The 21,219-nt window shown below is 31.5% G+C and overlaps 2 long non-coding RNA genes across 2 annotated transcripts; both read right to left on the reverse strand.

Annotated features, from left to right (window-relative positions):
* Window positions 1-925: 925 nt before the first annotated feature.
* Window positions 926-4,704, reverse strand: LOC124457752. The gene is made up of 2 exons (XR_006952766.1): window positions 4,549-4,704; window positions 926-1,381 (listed from the first exon to the last, which is right to left on the reverse strand). It is a non-coding gene; the product is annotated as an uncharacterized LOC124457752 (long non-coding RNA).
* A 7,956-nt stretch (window positions 4,705-12,660) lies between these two features.
* On the reverse strand, window positions 12,661-16,412 carry LOC124457750. Its single transcript, XR_006952764.1, has 2 exons — window positions 16,272-16,412; window positions 12,661-13,119 (listed from the first exon to the last, which is right to left on the reverse strand). It is a non-coding gene; the product is annotated as an uncharacterized LOC124457750 (long non-coding RNA).
* Between the last annotated feature and the right edge of the window lie 4,807 nt (window positions 16,413-21,219).

The raw sequence follows: 21,219 nt of genomic DNA on the forward strand, positions 1-21,219 counted from the left end.
GTATGCATTGAAATGGTGAGAAAAGGCGGTTTCTAGGTTGCAAGACAAACCTTGATATTTTGCGGTATTACGATTACGAACCACCGAATAAAAGCGTGAAAATAAACGAATGAAATAAAATATTACAAATTTTTTGTGAAATTATGTATATTTCATCTCCAAATAGAATATTTATTATTTTTTGTGAAATTTCTACTCCTGCCGGACGGGAGTAGCGGGACCTCTAGCTACGCCACTGAATGTACTAAAGATATTTTAGCATCATTAAATATTTAGGGAAGTTTTAACTGATATTTTAACATCTTGCTATCAAAATTTTTGACAATTATTGAATTGATGTACATCATGCTCCCACAATGTTAGCTACTTCTATCTTTTCTGATGAACCTTTGAAAGTCTTACCATAACTTTTTTTGGAGCAAGCAGATAAAGAGTTGAGACAGCATTCATTCAGCACCATAGGCAAAACTGAGTTGGCAAACTTCATATTTAACATGGTTTTCTAAATTCACCGAATATATATATATTCTTCTGTGATTTAAAATATAAATGCATTGATTTTAAGATTTGATATTTCAGTGCTGTCCTTATTTTTAATTTTCTTTTTTATAATTTTCGTATACTTTTAGAAATATGAATCAAATTTTTTTATATTTGGACAACAATTTGTTTATACTTAGAAAGTTATCTATTCGGACGAAAGAATTTAGATTCGATAGTCTTAAAGACTTGAACCATTTTACCCTGCAAAAATTTTCCAAACACGGCCATCATGTCCTTTAGATATTATTATTGCCACGCACGATTCACTTTTATATTGTCTTTTAACAAAAATTTTCATTTTGTTGCACTTTTAATATTAAAAAAAATAAATTAAAAATAAATGGAATTGTTGATGATTTCGACTGATTTTGTGGTGCATAAATCTGAAAAAACAATTTATTTCGTAATATTCACAAAAAAATTTACTGATTATTAATGTTTTTGTCCAAGAAATAGGTATGTATAACTATTCCCGATCAGATTCTTACATATAACAAAGTGTATAACAAAAAATTTGTTAAAACAATTAAATGAAAGGCATATAGTAATTATAGAGGATGTCTTTCCAAAATTAGAGACATTGTTAATAAAACATCTCAAACCATTCATGAATCTCTTCTTCGTCCGGATCGTGTCTCCACATTATTGACTGACAAGTCCATCTAAGTCGTTTATTTACACGTGACTTTGCAGTGCAGGTAAATCCTCGAGTACAAGGACATTGTTGACTGAGAAGAATACGATACACGTTACAACGGTATCCGGGTGAAATCATTGGTTTGCAGTGTCCCCGTGAGCAACATTCGTTGAAATAGCACTCTGAACTTGATTTGCATTTCTATAAAAGACAATATGGAGCTTTGGCAAAGTCTACGAGTACGACTACAAGTACGAAGTACGTCATATTGGCGCAAACACATTGTTGTGACATCAAAAACTCGTAGCCGGCATCAATCTTTGTTGAAAACTGTAGTCGTAACTACGATGTTTTTTTAAAGAAAAGAAAGTAGGTAAATTTTTTTAATGTGCAAGAACTTCGTTTACAATACTATTTTGACCTTTAAAGCTTTATTTAAGTCCCTTTTTTGAACGAAGATTTACATTTAAAACGAAAATACGATTTGCAAAACTTCCATGTATCAGGAACACAAAGTGAATTATAGAAAAACAATAAAGTACTGCAAATCTACAATACAAAAAAGGTAAAATAATGAAGAATTTTCTCACTAAGCAGTATTATATCCCCGCTATACCAGTAATACCAATTCGTCGATGTTGTTAAGGGCAAATTGAGCCGTAGTTGCTACTTAAAAACGGTGTTTTTCACAGTAAAAAGCTCGTTCTGTTGTTTACGCTTAAAAACAATTTGACGATGCAACAACGACTACGGACTTACTCGTACCATTCCCTCACACAGCAAAACTTCCTACTCGTAGTCGTAGTTGTTTGCTAAAGCTGACTAATGTTTGTATTATTACAGCCCGTGATAATCACTTGATTTTTGTTTACACTGCAATACAGATTAATAATTGTGAGCTATATACTTGATTATTATTTTTTTTAGATATTTCACAACTACAAAATAGTAAATTTGTGCAAAAACAAAAAGGGTATTTTGCATGTTTGGTTACGTCAGCATTTGGCCGATTGAGTATGAGTTCATAAAATTTGTCTTAGGCCTGTGTCATTTTGTGAAATGATCATCTTTCCGTGGTGTGCATTTTGTCACAACTGAAAAGTTTTTAATTGATCTTACCAGTTATGTACATCGTATTTCACGTCTTAGTTCTATTGTCTTTATCTTACGCGCACTTTGTTGCCATACATACTTCGTTCAGACAGTCGCACTGAATGCGTCGACATGCATGACCTCTTGAATTTAATTTTGCTGGTATGCGCAAAAGTTCAACCGTAACACGTCAACATAATTATATTTAGTTTTCAGATTTTTTTACATCAGATGTATTCTAAGGAAAATTCAATTAATCCCAAATTTTAGTGAATTCGTATTAAGATCAATTTTCAGCACATCATGTAAACTATAAAACACTTTAGTTAATTAATGAAAGTGACACATGCTGCTCATGTATGTAATAAACTTGTTTTTCTTAGTTTTACCTCACGCAAAAATAGTTAAGTTTTTTTTAATGCTTAAAGAAGCATGCAAAGGTTCATGGATAACGTCAACAGTTTTTCGACTATCCATTTGACATTTGTCATCGGGCCATAATGTTATTTTGTAAGAACAGAAATAATTTAACTGTTTGTATGCTATTGATTAACATTGTTAGATATTTATTGTTATTCACAGCTTTAAGCAACGGAAAAGATAAAATATGACTAAATGAGGTTTTTATTAGATATATAATTAACAACTATCATAATTCCAAAATGCAACAATTCTGTGCAATTTCCTGAAAAAAACAAGGAAATTGTTGAAATATGTTCTCTTTGCATTAGCCAGACTATTAATACATAAATCGTATTTAACCCTAATGTACTAAGTAAAAAGTTATTTTACTTTTGAGATTTTTTAAGTCGCTAAAGGATGTACGAAATTTTTTAAGACTTTTCTGCTTATATATTTACCGACTTAACCGTTTTTCAAATAAATATCTTTAGCTTGTCAACACATTAAACATTTATTATTTTACTTTTATAGCTTGATAACCCTTATTTTTGTATTTCAAAATAACTGTTGCGGATAAAATGCCGCGATTAGAGTTAATATATAGTCAATGGCTATATCTCCAATATTTTATTCATGACCAGCAGTATTAAAACATAGTAGCTATAACATTAAATATGAGCGCTTTAGTTGTCGTGGGAAAATATTTCGTGCCCATGTTGTTTTTCAAGGAGATTTGAATACGATATATTTAAGTGCAAATTTTTGCTGTGCATAACGATGTTAGCCGACGTATGCAGCTGTATCAGAAATACTGTTTTTAAAGTAAATGAGGAATTATAAATAAAATAAGAAGTAACTATAACAAGACAAATAAGACCAAGAGGACACGGAAGTCTGAAAGCTCTACTAAGACAAAACTTTCTATCTTGTTTTAGCTTTGCAGTGGTCAGAATACACATATCTAAAAGTCGCTTTCAAAAGAAAGGCTTTATAAGAATAAATTTTAATTGTGTATCGAAGTACAATGATGTTTATATAATAAGAGTCAAATACTCCTATATAAAACAGCGCCGAATAACCTATGCTTAGTTTTGTCTAAACTCTTTCTCCGGTTATCAGTAAAGACTCTGCGTCTGTAACTTTTTGCTCTTTGTAAAAATAAGGGTTCTCTGTTTACAATATAATATAAAGAAAATCATTTGCTGACTTTAATGAGTTGTATTGGTAGCAAACCCGCAGCTGTTGTTCACTAATTGAAAAAATTCTGAAAAACGTGTTTTTAAACTCTCGTCAATTACAAAGTATTGTAGTTAATTGTCTTTTAAAAGTAAGAAGTCGTGTGTTTATTTTTGCATTTGAAATTTTATACACCACCTAAATAGAATTTTCACGCAAAAAAGGTTTACCTCAGTAAAAGCTATGTTAGTATTAATTTGTATAGTGAATAGAGCTTTAAAGTTTATCTTTGCAAGGGTCTCATTAAGCTGGAGATTTACGCTGCAAATTTGTTAAAGTGTTCTGGAACACATGTGTTTGAAACTGTCATTTAATACAAGTTATCATCAGAGAATATATATAATACATTAATCCTAACACGGTTTTAATAAGTACATGAAAAACATGCGACTTGGACGAGATTTGAACTCGCACCTTCGAAATACTAGTCCTCCGCTCTACCTGTTGAGCTACCAAGCCCAAAGAGATTGGAGACTCATCCCGAAGGTGCAATTTCAAATCTAGACCAAGTCGCATGTTTTTGATGTGCCTATTAAAACTGTGTTAGGATTAATATATTGTGTATTACAAGTTATATCCTATTTTATATGGATATGAAGATAAAATAGTGGAGCAAAAGGTAAAAAATATTTACATACCTTATAGAATCTTGCCTGTACAGCCAAAATACATAACACAATCAAGATGATCAAGATAGATATGAACCTCATTATCCTCTTCTGCTTCACATGCACAACCTTTATCAAGAGACTAAAGACAATGTGATATTTATTGTGTCAGCACAGGCTTAACACGCACTAACCTTAGAAATTAAATTTTAATTATGAAATGAATTTGCTACTAGGAAATTGAAATCAGAGTGATGAATTAAAAGTGTTGACAAAGCTTTTCATGAAGAAGGAATAATTTGACTCGTATCACTCTTATACGATATATCAATATCAGTTATTAATACTTTTTCAAAACACACAAACTAGTCTTTCTTTTATTGAAAAAAGAAAAAGTAATTGGCCGTATGCTTTCAAAAATCACACAACTACATCATAAGCAGACTTATAAAAAATTTTTATTGTGATTGAATTAAAGCTATTGAAATAGTTTTCGTCAATTAAACAAACAGACGAACCTGTTGTTCTTAATTAAATAACTTTTCAAATCAATTTTAGCAATAGCACGTGTTTTTAATTCTGAATAGAAAAATCACATTAATTTTCGCTCTAAGTACCTAAGAAATTATTAATGATTAATGCAATACATGGAAGAATACAAATTCCTAAAAATAGACGCATAAACATAGCCAAGGTCTGCCATTGTCGCTCATATTATCTCTCTACACAAGTCGTCTTTTTATATTTTAGATCAGTTTTTGTTTCTCGAATTATGATTACGATATATACACACCAAAACCCCTTTATCGCCTGCTGGGAAACATTAAGCCAAACTGAACGCGTCACAAATTAAAACTTCTACGTTACACGATTGAGACAAAATAAAAACAAAAGTCGTAGTGAATTTTTCAGAACAAGTTCCTTTCAGCAGCTTGTAACTTTTTAAATTTTTTGTATTGACTGATTGCCTTAGCATTTTTTGTCCAATTACATTGATATGCTTGTATGAATAATGTTTCTAGTTTTATACATCGATGTTTTTGATTAAATAACTGACGCATTTTGTCATAGTTGAAGCAATATTTTATTTGTAGGATATGAAAAATTCTTGATGTTTGTTTGAGAAGCTTTTATTCAGCGATCATTTTCATATTTAAAATATTAAGGAAAAGGTCATGTTGAATGCGCCTATGTATTGAAAGATAACAAACAAATTTTCAATATCATCTATCAATACTTTAATGTACAATTTTCGATTATAGAATTGCCTTGAGGCTTGTGGTTTTCTAAAAATGTGTCATTCAATAGCACCATGTGCGATTATAATTTCAAATAGTTTATTAAAAACTTATGTCGAGTAACTCGACTCGAGTTATTTCTGTATTTAATTCTGCGTTAATTTTTCTATCTATTTCAAATAATGAAAATGTAAGATGGCCTCATTGGAGTAAGCATACATGCATGCACGCGTATATGAATCGTCTTTATTCTTGGAGTCGTGTTTCTTCCTTATCACGAAGTAAAAGAGTTTTGATTCTATAAATGAGCATAAGTAAAAGATTTTTGAAGATGAAGCAAGCAGCGACATTAAAATGTTTGCACGCATTTTTTGTTAATCGCGGATAACAACTGTGTAATATTTGACTTCGCTAAATATGATTGTGTATATTTTTTATATTTTTATAAGTAAGTATCTTACACCGAAGAAACATGATCTTGTAGCAGTTGCAGTAAACGCTAAAGCTTGGTTACAAACACTATTTTCATTATGATTGACAAAATCAAAATATTAAAAATTCAATCGTTACAGAACATTAAAAACTTCTGCGTCATGAAATTATCTTATAAAATCATTCTATACATATTTAGTAATTTTGTGGAATGTACATGCAATCACGTCTAAATTTTACATAACCACGCAATGCAGAATTCCTTTTAACAGATTGTCGCATTATAAATTTTTTTAGTGATTAATTGTCTCAGCCTTTTTTGTCGATTACATTGTCATACATGCATTAATGAAGTGTCTAATTTTACACATCAATGTTTTTGATCACATATAATTGACGCATGTTGTCATAAATGAAGCAATATTTGATTTTGTATGACATCACAATTTTTTGATGCTTTCTTGAGAAATTGTTGATTTTCAACTTAGTAAATGTTCTTTTAGTAGAAGATCGTTTTCTGAAATAAAATAAGAGAAAAAGATCATATTGAATACTCCCATGAATTGCAAGAACACAAACAAACTATCGTAAATAAAATCGCATTCATACTTGGATTTTTTTTTGTGCCGAAGTTGATGAGTTTCTATGTCTATGAGCACGAAAAAGGAATCTTAAATATGAAGCAAGCAGCTACTTTCGATATTTTGTTGCTTTGAGAATGTTTATTTAAACATGTCAGGTTTTTACATAACCATGCAATGCAATCTCATAAATGTTACAACCTTTTAAAGAAAATCGCAAATAATTACTTTTGCAATTGTTGTGCATGATTTTCCTTTGATTTCATAGAAATTAAGAACTTTTTCACAATTTGCAGTTCCTACAATTTTTATCAAAATAATTAATCGGAGAACGTGGACGTTCGTTTTCAATATTGAGAAAGTGTTGCGAAACCAATAAAAAATGTGTCGCAACTATTTAAGAATATGCATTGACTTTGTTTAAGTATCGCCTTTTTATCACATACCTTATGCGTATGCATTTCTGAACGGTTAAAATTGAAAGGAGCCGTGATTATTACAAAGATCCTATTTTTACTATGTTTTACAATTTACCAACAGAGAATGTCAACATGTCATTTTGCAATTGCGAATTTTTATTATGAATTTTAGCCCCTCTTTTTTATTGCACAATTTAAAAAATTGGACTATTTGAAGAATTATGACGTGTCGATTTGCTTAAGCAGAAAATATATAAGCTCCTTAATTTTGCCTCCAAAGTTGGGTATTTTTTGCGAACTTTGTACGACGCCATAACGATACTTGTGACGTAATAGTTGAACATTTATGCTTCCGGTGATATAATATTATACATAAACATTAGGTGATTTATATCCTTTGATCGTCGTTTTCTTGTTTTTCGAATGAATACACACATTTTTTTAAAAAATACAAAGAATATAGTAAGAAAAACTTATGCTAAGTATAAGCTTCAATCGATTATCAGCTTGACACGATAACTCAGGTTCTGAATCCGTTTCCACGAGTCGTGCAAAAATCAAGTAGATATGTCGTAATGTCGAGCAATTTTATCAATTTGTGTGCGATTAGAAACCACTCACTGTAGATGGGGAAGATTGTACTCCAGACAACATTTTCTCAGCAATAGTAGACCGACACAGTCACGCTGCTATATTGCATACTGTATATAGGTCACACTCTTATAGCCCCTTAATATAGACCCTTTACATTGACGTCACTGGGGGAGCATCTGGAGGACAAGCACATGTGCACGCTTTATATGTTAATATGGTTAGTAACATAAAGTCAGCGCTTTTTAGGTCAAAAAAAAGGTTTTTTGCCTGGATATATAGAAAATATTCAGTGTAAGGATAGTAAAGCGCGTTACAAAATGAAATTAGGACATTGCAATGGAGATGATCCGTATGAAATACCAGTGGTGGATCAAGTGTACGTCAAAATAAATTATAGCTCCTTAATTTTGAAGACAATTTACTTTCAGAAATGCACTACTGGTTTTTAATTTCTAACTAATACAATTTTACTAATGATTGCCCTCTAAGGTACATAGAAATTTAAATATACGCCAAAATGTGCTGCAGTAATTAAATTTGATGTACTCTGGATCTGCCACTGTGAAATACCAAAAAATCAATGGCTCGACGATATCGATCTGTGGCCTGCTGTAAGCTACATTGATGTTCGTATTTATTTATTTTTTTCGGTTAGTCCGTACACGAAAGAGCAATTAAAAAACTATAAGAGTCTTGATAGTTATCAAAATTTTGTGAATGGATGGGTGCGTGAAGTGTTGGTTAAAAAATATGGCGATCATAGCTTGCTTATTGCTAAGGTAAACTATTCTCAATTGTCACTAAAAACATTGCACATTGCCTGCACTCGTACTTTAATGAGACTGAACACCTTGTTTCTTTTTTCACTAAACCAGGTTAATCACTCTCAAAGAATGACGGAGAAGCCACTTACTCCTTTTGTTGTTCGCGAAAAGAACGGCAATGTATTAACAGCGCATTGCGATTGTATGGCATGATTAGGTAAAAGCTGATCTCACGTCACTTCACTTCTGTGGGCTGTTGAAGCTGATGCACGAAAACTAGATGCTGAACTAGATGAAACAAGTGCTGTCAAGGCTGTGTCATACGCCAAAGTAAAAAATATCAACTTTAGTTAATTCAATAAGAAATGCCAAGGCAAAATGCAAAGAAATCCAGTTCCTGCTCCATCATCGTCAGAATTTGATAGATATTTTACAACTGTTATTTCTTTCTCATTAAAACCTGCAATACTTCCTTTAATACATCCCTATTCTAACTGTTATGTACCTTGCACTCTGACTTGCCACCAGTCATGTGTGATCTTTATGATCCAACATTATTAGAAAAATCTCTAAAAACTTTGCTGGAATTATCAGAGTCAAATCAAGACTGCTTTAACGTTAAAGTTTAGCAGCAAAAATATGAACAAAAAAACTAGAGATTAAGCAAATTCTCGTCTTTTGTTTCGATTTCATGCTGGAAGAATGACTGCTTCAAGGTTTAAAGCAGCTTGTTGCACCAACAGAGAATCAACTTCGAAGACTCTGATCACAAGCATTTGCTATCCAGAGCCGAAGAAATTTTCAACTGCAGCAAAAATATGGGGTTAGCAGCATTAAGAGTTTACAAGAGGCAAATATCGAAAATGACTAAACACAAACCATGAAAATGTTTCAGTAACAAACAGTGGATTCTCGATTTATTTTACCCATTGATATCTTGGTGCTTTTCCAGACGGACTTTCTCTTACCAATGTAGTTATTCATTGTGTCTATGTTTCAAAGGGGAAAAGTCAACATAATAATTACATTACCTATTGATTTTTGTTTTGATAGTGTTCATTTTCCCACAAAGACGAGACAATTGAAACTTCAACATATGAAAGATTGTTTTGCATTGAAGTAAAAAGTGATGGCACAAAACAATTTAAAAGATCTCATGCATATTACTATAAAGTAAGTACATTTTAAATTATTCTAATTTCATTTAATGTATAGCAATTCACTTTCTTAAGTTATTGTTCAGTTGTCCAGCACTGGTTTGAGCTAATGTAATTTTGTTGTGTGGACAAAAAAGACTTGTTTTCATAAATTCTTTTAACAAGTTTAATGCAAAGAAATTCACTCTTTTAGGTTATGGCTCAGTTGTCATGCACAAGTTTGAGCTACTGTGATTTTGTTATGTGGACAGAGGAAGACTAGTTTGTTGAACGAACCTTGCAGAATAACAAATTTCTAGAAAGGAACATAGAGGCAGCAAAGAAATTTGTGTTGAGGGGCTTCTTCCTAAGTTAACTGGATAATTGTACACACGACCCAAAAAATTGAATGAATGAAATATAATGAAATCAAATGTCTTATAAATATTATAAGTACAATTTTAAGTGTATGCATGCAAAATCATTTAAAAAATATTATTTAGTCATAAGGTACAGAATCACAAATGTTAATTAGCGCACAGCTGACAATAACTATTTTGTCAATCGTGGTAGGCTCGTTCTCCTTAGAATTGACAAAATCAATTGGCTGAGTTGAAATCAGAAGTGCATATTCCTTTCTAATGTTTCCAATCACTCTTTCCACGTGAATTTACACATTAGCAATTCGCCCAGTTTGTTCAATTTCTATGCCGCTGAGCTGTTTTTTAGCCCTTAGTAAAAGCTGTCATCTTGATAGTTGTACAGTGGAAATTAACTGACTCTTGGATATCAAAGCCTCTCTCAGCTAAGATTACATCTCCAGGTAAGAGCTTATCAAGTAGACCACATTTCTCAGCCAAATGTCTGCCACTGACTCTTCCTCCCCAGCCACTGGAAATAAAGCTTACTCTACCCTGAGGAGTGACAGCAATTAGTACTTAATCGTGTTGTGGTGCTTGTAGCATGAGTAAGTTTGTGCCATAGAAAGAGGATTTAATGCACGATCGAAAAAATCTCAAAACAATCGATGATGGCAACAAGTTTATGGCAGTGTTTTCTAAAATCCAAAGTTTTGAGATGGAGCCCAGGCTGGATTAGAGAGTCCGTTAGAGCCTGTGGTTTTCTCCAAATTTAATGGTATAAAATGACACAAACGAACACAGCAAAGTTTTTTTAACTCATGGGCTTACCAGTGACAAAATGAAGGCTACACACTCGTAAATACGTGCATTTTGACTAACGTCAGTCAACAACAACAAAAACAGTCCTTCTCAGGACTTTATTAACCTGGACGATCATCATTTACAGACATATAACGATACTCCTGGGTTCAAACCATTTACTCTTTAATTGTGGTAAGAAATTTTGAAGACACCGCCGCCGTTACTAAAAGACAGACACATCGAAAGTTTTTTTTAACAAAACTATGGAAAATATAGCAACACATGGCCAAATTATGCTTTAAGACAACGTAGAAGATTGAAAACAACCTTTGTGGCGATAGTAAAGGGAGTGAGAAAGAATAATCTGCCATATAAAAAAACGAATATTGGTTTCACTCCGAATCACTCGTAAAGAAGTGTTGTAACTTTAACGGATTGATCAGTTTATGACCATAAATGAGATTATTTAATCCGTTTATACTTCTGAACTGCGATTCCAAGAATTCTAGTTATTTCTATGCAGTTCCGGGCTATTTTCCATAGTTTTTCCATATCCAAGTTGAGTTACTGATTAGAAAAATCGTTGCAGTTTGACCATATTTCATAATATTTCATCGTATTTTTAGCTTATATATAAACTGATTTATCTTTCAGTTTTATTCATGTAGTTGCTTGTTGAGAATTCTTGATTATTCTCCTATAAATCCACAATATATTTGCTTCTTATTTTCGATAGTTGGTCCCTTAGTAATGGCGGCGCTCCTTATTTTTTGTTTTCAACTTTTATGCTAGATGCTTGATTCAGTCTTATTTCAAGATCAGTGTTTCCTCCCTCTGAAGATAGGTGGAATACGTGGAGAAATCGCACGAGTATGCATTGAAAAGGTGAGAAAAGGCGGTTTCTAGGTTACAAGACAAACCTTGAGATTTTGCGGTATTACGATTACGAACCACCGAATAAAAGCGTGAAAATGAACGAATGAAATAAAATATTACAAATTGATTGTGAAATTATGTATATTTCATCTCCAAATAGAATATTTGTTATTTTGGTGGAAATTTCTACTCCTGCCGGACGGGAGTAGCGTGACCTCTAACTACGCCACTGAATGTACTTAAAGATATTTCAGCATCATTAATTATCTAGGGAAGTTTTGACTGATATTTTAACATCTTGCTATTAAAATTTTTGACAATTATTGAATTGATGTACATCATGTTCCCACAATGTTAGCTACTTTTATCTTTTCGGATGAACCTTTGAAAGTCTTACCATAACTTTTTATGAACCAAGAAAATAAAGAGTTGACACAGCATTCATTCAGCACCATAGGCAAAACTGAGTTGGCAAACTTCATATTTAACATGGTTTTCTAAATTCACCGAATATATGTATATTCTTCTGTGATTTAAAATATAAATGCATTGATTTTAAGATTTGATATTTCAGTGCTGTCCTTATTTTTATTTTATTTTTTACAATTTTCGTATACTTTTAGAAATATGAATTAAATTTTTTTCTCCCTAATTAGTATACACAAAAATTTGGACAAAAATTTGTTTATACTTAGAAAGATATCTATTCGGACGAAAGAATTTAGATTCGATAGTCTTAAAGACTTGAACCATTTTACCCTGCAAAAATTTTCCAAACACGGCCATCATGTCCTTCAGATATTATTATTGCCACGCACAATTCCCTTTTATATTGTCTTTTAACAAAAATTTTCATTTTGTTGCACTTTTAATATTAAAAAAAATAAATTAAAAATAAATGGAATTGTTGGTGATTTCGACTGATTTTGTGGTGCATAATCCTGAAAAAAACAATTGTATTTCGTAATATTCACAAAAAAATTTACTGATTATTAATGTTTTTGTCCAAGAAAGAGCTATGTATAATTATTCCCGATCAGATTCTTACATGTAACAAAGTGTATAACAAATAATTTGTTAAAACAATTAAATGAAAGGCATATAGTAATTATAGAGGATGTCTTTCCAAAATTAGAGACATTGTTAATAAAACATCTCAAACCATTCATGAAGCTCTTCTTCGTTTGGATCGTGTCTCCACATTATTGACTGGCAAGTCCATCTAAGTCGTTTATTTACACGTGACTTTGCAGTGCATGTAAATCCTCGAGTACAAGGACATTGTTGACTGAGAAGAATACGATACACGTTACAACGGTAGCCGGGTGAAATCATTGGTTTGCAGCGTCCCCGTGAGCAACATTCGTTGAAATAGCACTCTGAACTTGATTTGCATTTCTAAAAAAGCCATATGGAGCTTTGGCAAATCTACGAGTACGACTACAAGTACGAAGTACGTCATATTGGCGCAAAAACATTGTTGTGACATCAAAAACTCGTAGCCGGCATCAATCTTTTGTTAAAACTGTGGTCGTAACTACGATGTTTTTTTAAAGAAAAGAAAGTAGGTAAATTTTTTTAATGTGCAAGAACTTCGTTTACAATACTATTTTGACCTTTCAAGCTTTATTTAAGTTCCTTTTTTGAACGAAGATTTACATTTAAAACGAAAATACGATTTGCAAAACTTCCATGTATCTGGAACACAAAGTGAATTATAGAAAAACAATAAAGTACTGCAAATCTATAATACAAAAAAGGTAAAATAATGAAGAATTTTCTCACTAAGCAGTATTATATCCCCGCTATACCAGTAATACCAATTCCTCGATGTTATTAAGGGCAAATTGAGCCGTAGTTGCTACTTAAAAAGCGGTGTTTTTCACAGTAAAAAGCTCGTTCTGTTGTTTACGCTTAAAAACAATTTGACTATGCAACAACGACTACGGACTTCCTCGTACCATTCCGTCACACAGCAAAACTTCCTACTCGTAGTCGTAGTTGTTTGCTGAAGCTCACTAATGTTTGTATTAGTATAGCCTATAATAATTAGTTGATTTTTGTTTACACTGCAATACAGAATAATAATTGTGAGCTATATACTTGATTATTATTTTTTTATGATCTTTCACATCTACAAAATTATAAATTTGTGCGAAAACAAAAGGGGTATTTTGCATGTTTGGTTACGTCAGCATTTAGCCGATTGGGTATGAGTTGATAAAATTTGTCTTACGTCTGTGTGATTTTGTGAAATGATCATCTCTCCGTGGTTTGCATTTTGTCACAACTGAAAAGTTTTTAATAGCTCTTGCTAGTTATGTACATCGTATTTTACGCCTTAGTTCTATTGTCTTTATCTTACGCGCACTTTGTTGCCATAGATAATTCGTTCAGACTGTCGCACTGAATACGTCGACATGCATGACCTCTTGAATTCAATTTTGCTGGTATGCGCAAAAGTTCAATCGTAACACGTCAACATAATTATATTTAGTTTTGAGATTTTTTTTTACCTGATGTATTCTGCGGAAAATTCAATTAATCCCAAATTTTAGTAAATTCGGATTAAGATCAGTTTTCAGCACATCAATGAAACGATAAAACACTTCAGTTAATTAATGAAAGTGACACATGCTGCTCATGTATGTAATAAACTTGTTTTTCTTAGTTTTACCTCACGTAAAAATAGTTAAGATTTTTTTAATGCTTAAAGAAGCACGCAAAGTTCATGGATAACAGTTTTCGACTTTCCTTTTGACATTTGTCATAGGGCCATGATGGTATTTTGTAAGATCAATAATAATTTGACTGTTTGTATGCCATTGAATAACATTGTTAGATGTTTATTGTTATTCACAGCTTTAAGCAAGGGAAAAGATAAAATATGACTAAATGAGGTTTTTATTAGTTATATAATTAACAACTATCATAATTCCAAAATGCAACAATTCTGTGCAATTTCCTGAAAAGAACAAGAAAGAGTTGAAATATGTTCCCTTTGCATTAGCCAGACAATTAAAACATAAATCCTATTTAACCCTAATGTACTAAGTAAAAAGTTATTTTACTTTAGAGATTTCTTAAGTCGATTTTTTAAAGGATATCCGAAAATTATTTAAGACTTTTTTGCTTATATATTTACCAACTTAACCGTTCTTCATATAAATATCTTTAGCTTGCCAACACATTAAACATTATTATTTAATTCTATAGCTTGATAACCCTTATTTTTGTATTTCAAAACAACTGTTGCGGATAAAAGCCGCGATTAGAGTTGATGTATAGTCAATAGCTATATCTCCAATATTTTGTTCATGACCAACAGTATTAAAACATAGTAGCTATAACATTAAATATGAGCGCTTTAGCTGTTTTGGGAAAATATGTCGTGCCCATGTTGTTTTTCAAGGAAATTTGAATACGATATGTTCAAGTGCAATTTTTTGCTGTGCACAACTATGTTAGCCGGTGTATGCAGCTGTATCAGAAATATTGTTTTTAAAGTAAATGAGGAATTGTAAATAAAATAAGAAGTAACTATAACAAGACAAATAAGACCAAGAGGAGACGGAAGTCTGAAAGCTCTACTAAGACAAAACTTTCTATCTTGTTTTAGCTTTGCAGTGGTCAGAATACACATATCTAAAAGTCGCTTTCAAAAGAAAGGCTTTATAAGAATACATTTTAATTGTGTATCGAAGTACAATGATGTTTATATAATAAGAGTCAAATACTCCTATATAAAACAGCGCCCAATAACCTATGCTTAGTTTTGTCTAAACTTTTTCTCCGGTTATCAGTAAAGACCCTGCACCTGTAACTTTCTGCTCTTTGTAAAAATAAGGGTTCTCTGTTTACAATATAATATAAAGAAAATCATTTGCTGACTTTAATGAGTTGTATTGGTAGCAAACCCGCAGCTGTTGTTCACTAATTAAAAAAATTCTGAAAAACGTGTTTTTAAACTCTCGTCAATTACAAAGTATTGAAGTTAATTATCTTTTCAAAGTAAGAAGTCGTGTGTTTATTTTTGCATTTGAAATTTTGTACATCACGTAAATAGAATTTTTACGCAAAAAAGTTTACCTCAGTAAAAGCTATGTTAGTATTGATTTGTATAGTGAATAGAGCTATAAAGTTTATCTTTGCAAGGGTCTCATTAAGCCGAACATTTACGCAATACATTTGTTAAATTGTTCTAGAACACATGTTTTTGAAATTGTGGTTTTTTAAGGTCATTCAATACAAGTTATCATCAGAGAATATATATAATATATTAATCCTAACACGGTTTTATTATGCTCATGGAAAACATGCGACTTGGACGAGATTTGAGCTCGCACCTTCGAGATACTAGTCCACCGCTCTACCATTTGAGCTACCAAGCCCAAAAGATAGGACACTCATCCCAAAGGTGCGAATTCAAATCTCGTCCAAGTCACATGTTTTTGATGTGCATATTAAAACTGTGTTAGGATTAATATATGCTATTTTACATGGATATGAAGATAAAATAGTGGAGCAGAAGGTAAAAAATATTTACATACCTTATAGTATCTTGCCTGTACAGCCAAAAGACATAACACAATCAAGATGATCAAGATAGATATGAACCTCATTATCCCCTTCTGCTTAACATGCACAACCTTTATCAAGAGACTAAAGACAATGTGATATTTATTGTGTCAGCAAAGGCTTAACACGCAATAACCTTAGAAATTAAATTTTAATTATGAAATGAATTTGCTATCAGGAAATTGAAATCAGGGTGATGAATTAAAAGTGTTGACAAAGCTATACATGAAGAAGGAATAATTTGACTCGTATCACTCTTATACGATATTTCAATATCAGTTATTAATAAGTTTTTTTCCAAAACACACAAACTAGTCTTTCTTTTACTGAAAAAAGAAAAAGTAATTGGTCGTATGCTTTCAAAAATCACACAACAACATCATAAGCGGATTTATAAAAATTTTATCGTGATAGGCTTAATGCTATACAAATGTTTTTCATCAATTAAACAAACAGACGAACCTGTTGTTCTTAATTAACTAATTTTTCAAATCAATTTTATCAATAGCACGTGTTTTTAATTCTGAATAGAAAAATCATATTAAGTCTGGAGTTGTATATGTCTGAAGTATTTTAAACAAGTCTTGCTTTGCGTAAAATTGTACAAGTTACGTCTTTAAAAAAATTTAGATTCATAAATTGTCTATTAAAAAAATGCACTTGTTTTTGGTGTTCTTGCATGAAATACTCATAAACTATTCAAATAGATCTGTTCATCGATCTTTATTAGGAAATTTATGGTATTAAATTTTCTATAAAATCTTCTATCAATGTACAACACTTTAGGGGTTCTTAATTTAACTTTACCAAGTGTGACAAGTTAGCAGTGCTGTAAGAATGTAGCACGATTGTTAGTGTTTTGTTATTCTATAGGTATTAAGTTACGAGAAACTATTGATTCCTAAAAAATTTTAAGTAAGTATCTGAAATGTTTCTACCATGATCAACCGTACGGTTAGATTATGAAACACGTAAAAGTATCTAAATTTCTAACATCGAGGAAATATGACAGCAAGTTTACAGATCAATTATAATAAAAATTCATTGATGATGCATTTAATTGTGAAGATTTTGCTCCCAGCATCAAATTGCTTCAAAACAAAATATTTAGTTTCAGTGGCCATTACAAAATTCTTTCAACAATTTCTTTTAAAGCGTAGCTATAAAAAAAGGAACACTATAGTGCAGTATTTTTTAGTTTTGCATGCATTTAATGACAAATTTTACGCTTTCGTGAAATGACGGGAACATTTAAAACCGTAATTAAAAAAGAAACATAATTTTTTAAGCATCCAGTCTTCTTTTGCTGACCACTGTTAAACTAAAATATTAGAGGCTGGTGGTTAATTGTAAATAAAAAATTAATTCCAAAACAAAATTTTCGCTCTAAGTATCTAACAAATTATTAATGATTAATGCCATACATGGAAGAATATAAAATTTCTAAAAATAGACGCATAAACATAGCCAATGTCTGCCATTGTCTCTCATATTATCTCTATACACAAGTCGTCTTTTTATATTTTAGATCAGTTTTTGTTTCTTGAATTATGATTACGATATATACACAGTAAAAAACTTTATCGCCTGCTGGGACACATGTGGATGAATCACGAAGCCAAACTTAACGCGTCACAAAATAAAACTTCTACGTTACACGATTGAGACAAAATAAAAACAAGAGTCGTACCCTTTATAATTTTTTTGTATTGATTGATTGCCTTAGCATTTTTTGTCCAATTACATTGATATGCATGTATTAATAAAGTTTCTAGTTTTATACATCAATGTTTTTGATTAAATAATTGACAAATGTTGTCATAAATGAAGCAATATTTCATTTGTATGATATGAAAATTTCTTGATGTCTGTTTGAGTAGCTTTTATTCAGCGACCATTTTCATAATTAAAATAAAAAGAAAAAGGTCATGTTGAATGCGTCTATGTATTGAAAGATAACAAACAAATTTTCAATATTCCATATTCCATACTTTAATGTACAATTTTCGATAATAATAATTGCCTTGAGGCTTGTGGTTTTCTAAAAATGTGTCATTCAATAACAACATGTGAGATTATAATTTCAAATTGTTTATTAAAAACTAATTCTGTTTCTGTTTCTGTTTTTAATTCTGTACAAAATCCTGCGTTAATTTTTCTATCTATTTATAAGTAAAAGATTTATGAAGATGAAGGAAGCAGCCACTTTTAAATGTTTGCATGCATTTTTTCTTAATCGCGGACAACATTTTTGTCATATTTGACTTCGTAAATAAAATCGCATCTATACTTGGATTTTTTTTGTTTGTGCCGAAGTTGATGAGTTTCTATGTCTATGAGCACAAAAAAGATTCTTAAATATAAAGCAAGCAGCTACTTTCAATATTTTGTTGCTTTGAGAATGTTCATGCAATCACGTTTGGTTATTACATAACCATGCAATGCAATCTCATAAATATTACAAACTTTTAAACAAAATCGCAAATGATTATTTTGGAATTGTTGTGCATGATCTTCCTTTGATTTCATAGAAATTAAGAACTTTTTAACAATTTGCTGTTCCTACATATTTTACCGAAATAATTAAAAGTAGAACGTGGACGTGTTTTCAATATTGAGAAAGTGTAGCGCAACCAATAAAAATATCTTAAATTTCATATTCTCTAGACGGTAAGAAACAGTTATAGAAACAAGGGATTGATTGCTCAACAATCTACACAACATCGCCTGTTAGTATTTTATCTGGAAAACGTTATCGCGTAGATAATACCTCCAAGCATTTCCTGGCATCTATAAATTTTTATTGCTAAGCATATCTTTTCTAAAAGCTTGTCCTAATTTAATATAACATAGCAAATTGCACTTTAGCTATGGGAAGCAACTCTATCAAAAGACCTGATTCACAAGTTTATTGTCTTAAATGAAAAACGAAGTGGATATGAGGAAGCAGTTCTCTTGATATAGGCTGAACTACCATAGCTAAGTGATACAAAATTTTAAATAAAAAGAAGTTGCAACGTTTGCAGCAAGTGCTTGTAGTTGGCCTCTAAAACTGACAACAAGCAGGTAAGATGGTATTTATTACGAGATAATGATTACATATAAAGTGTTGTTGACCTTCTTTCACCTCTCGGTAAACATTCTGGAGCTGTTTGTCCCACTTACCACAGTAGGAAGCTTCTTCAACAATCTAGATATGAAGGCGAATAAACAAAAAGAAACCATAAGTTTAAAGCAGACATACTGATGACACTAAAATTTATCTTTTTGGCTTCGATAGCAATTAAAATTTGTTGGGATAGCCATACAAAATATACAAAGAAAAGTATATGGTTCCAAGAGTAAAGCACGTTAGAATGTCAGCTTATTTCAAATATTTGCATTCACTTTTTTTTAAATCGCGGACAACAGCTGTGTGATGTTTGCGCTATTCTTTCCATATTTGGTTGCTTTATGAATGTTCATTTAATCATGTCTGGTTAATACATAACCATGCAATGCAATCTCATAAATGTTACAAGCTTTAAAACAAAATCCCAAATAATTACTTTTGCAATTGTTGTGCATGATCTTCCTTTGATTTCATAGAAATTAAGAACTTTTTAACAATTTGCTGTTCCTACAATTTTTACCAAAATAATTAAACAGAGAACGTGGACGCGTTTTCAATATTGAGAAAGTGTAGCGAAACCAATAAAAAATGTGTCGACACTATTTAAGAATATGCATTGACTTTGTATAAGTATCACATTTTTATCACATACTTTATACGTATGTATTTCTGAACGGTTAAAATTGAAAGGAGCCGTGATTATTACAAAGATCCCATTTTTACTATTTTTTACAAGTTTATCAACAGAGAATGTCAACATATCATTTTGCAATTGCATCAAGCACAAATTCAATTGACACCTTTGACCAGATAATATTAGTAATAGGGAAGCTAACGTTTTCTCGAATTTCGTAATGAAAGCTTTGTGTTTTCTGGCATAAGTTTAAACTTCTTCAACAAATTTTCAAAACGATATTGTGATTGTATCTGGAAGACTCGCTTGTCGCTTAAACTATTTATATTACGAATTTTAGCCCCTCTTTTTAATTGCACAATTTAAAAAATTGGATTATTTTAAGAATTATGACGTGTCGATGAGCTTAAGCAGAAAAATATAAGCTCCTTAATTTTGCCTCCAAAGTTGGATATTTTTTGCGAACTTTGTACGACACCATATTGATACTTGTGACGTAGATAGTTGAACATTTATGCTTCCGGTGATATATTATTTTACATAAACATTAGGTGATTTGTATCTTTTGATCGTCGTTTTTTTTTGTTTTTCAAATGAATACGCACATTTTTTTATGAAATACAAAGAATATAGTAAGAAAAACTTATGCTCAGTATAACCTTCAATCAATTATCAGCTTGACACGATAACTCAGGGTCTGAATCCGTTTCCACGAGTCGTGCAAAAATCAAGTAGCTATGTCGTAATGTCGAGCAATTTTATGAATTTGTGTGTGATTAGAAACCACTCGCTGTAGATGGGGAAGATTGTACTCCAGACAAAATTTTCTCAGCAACAATAGACCGACAAAGTCACGCTGCTATATTGCATACTGTATAGCGGTCACGCTCTTATAGCTTAACATAGAACCTTTGCATTGACGTCACCGACGCTTTAGCAACTGTTGCTGGGGGAGCATCTGGAGGACAAGTACATATGAACGCATTATATGTTAATACGGCTGATAACATAAAGTCAGCACTTTCTAGGTCAAAAAAAGGTTTTTTGCCTGGATATATTGAAAGTATTCAGTGTAAGGATAGTAAAACGCGTTACAAAATGAAATTAGGACAATGCAATGGAGATGATCGGTATGAATACCAGTGGTGGATCCAGTGTACGTCAAAATAAATTA

This window comes from Xenia sp. Carnegie-2017, unplaced genomic scaffold, assembly GCF_021976095.1.
Source record: "Xenia sp. Carnegie-2017 unplaced genomic scaffold, XeniaSp_v1 HiC_scaffold_6, whole genome shotgun sequence".
Lineage (NCBI taxonomy): Eukaryota > Metazoa > Cnidaria > Anthozoa > Malacalcyonacea > Xeniidae > Xenia > Xenia sp. Carnegie-2017.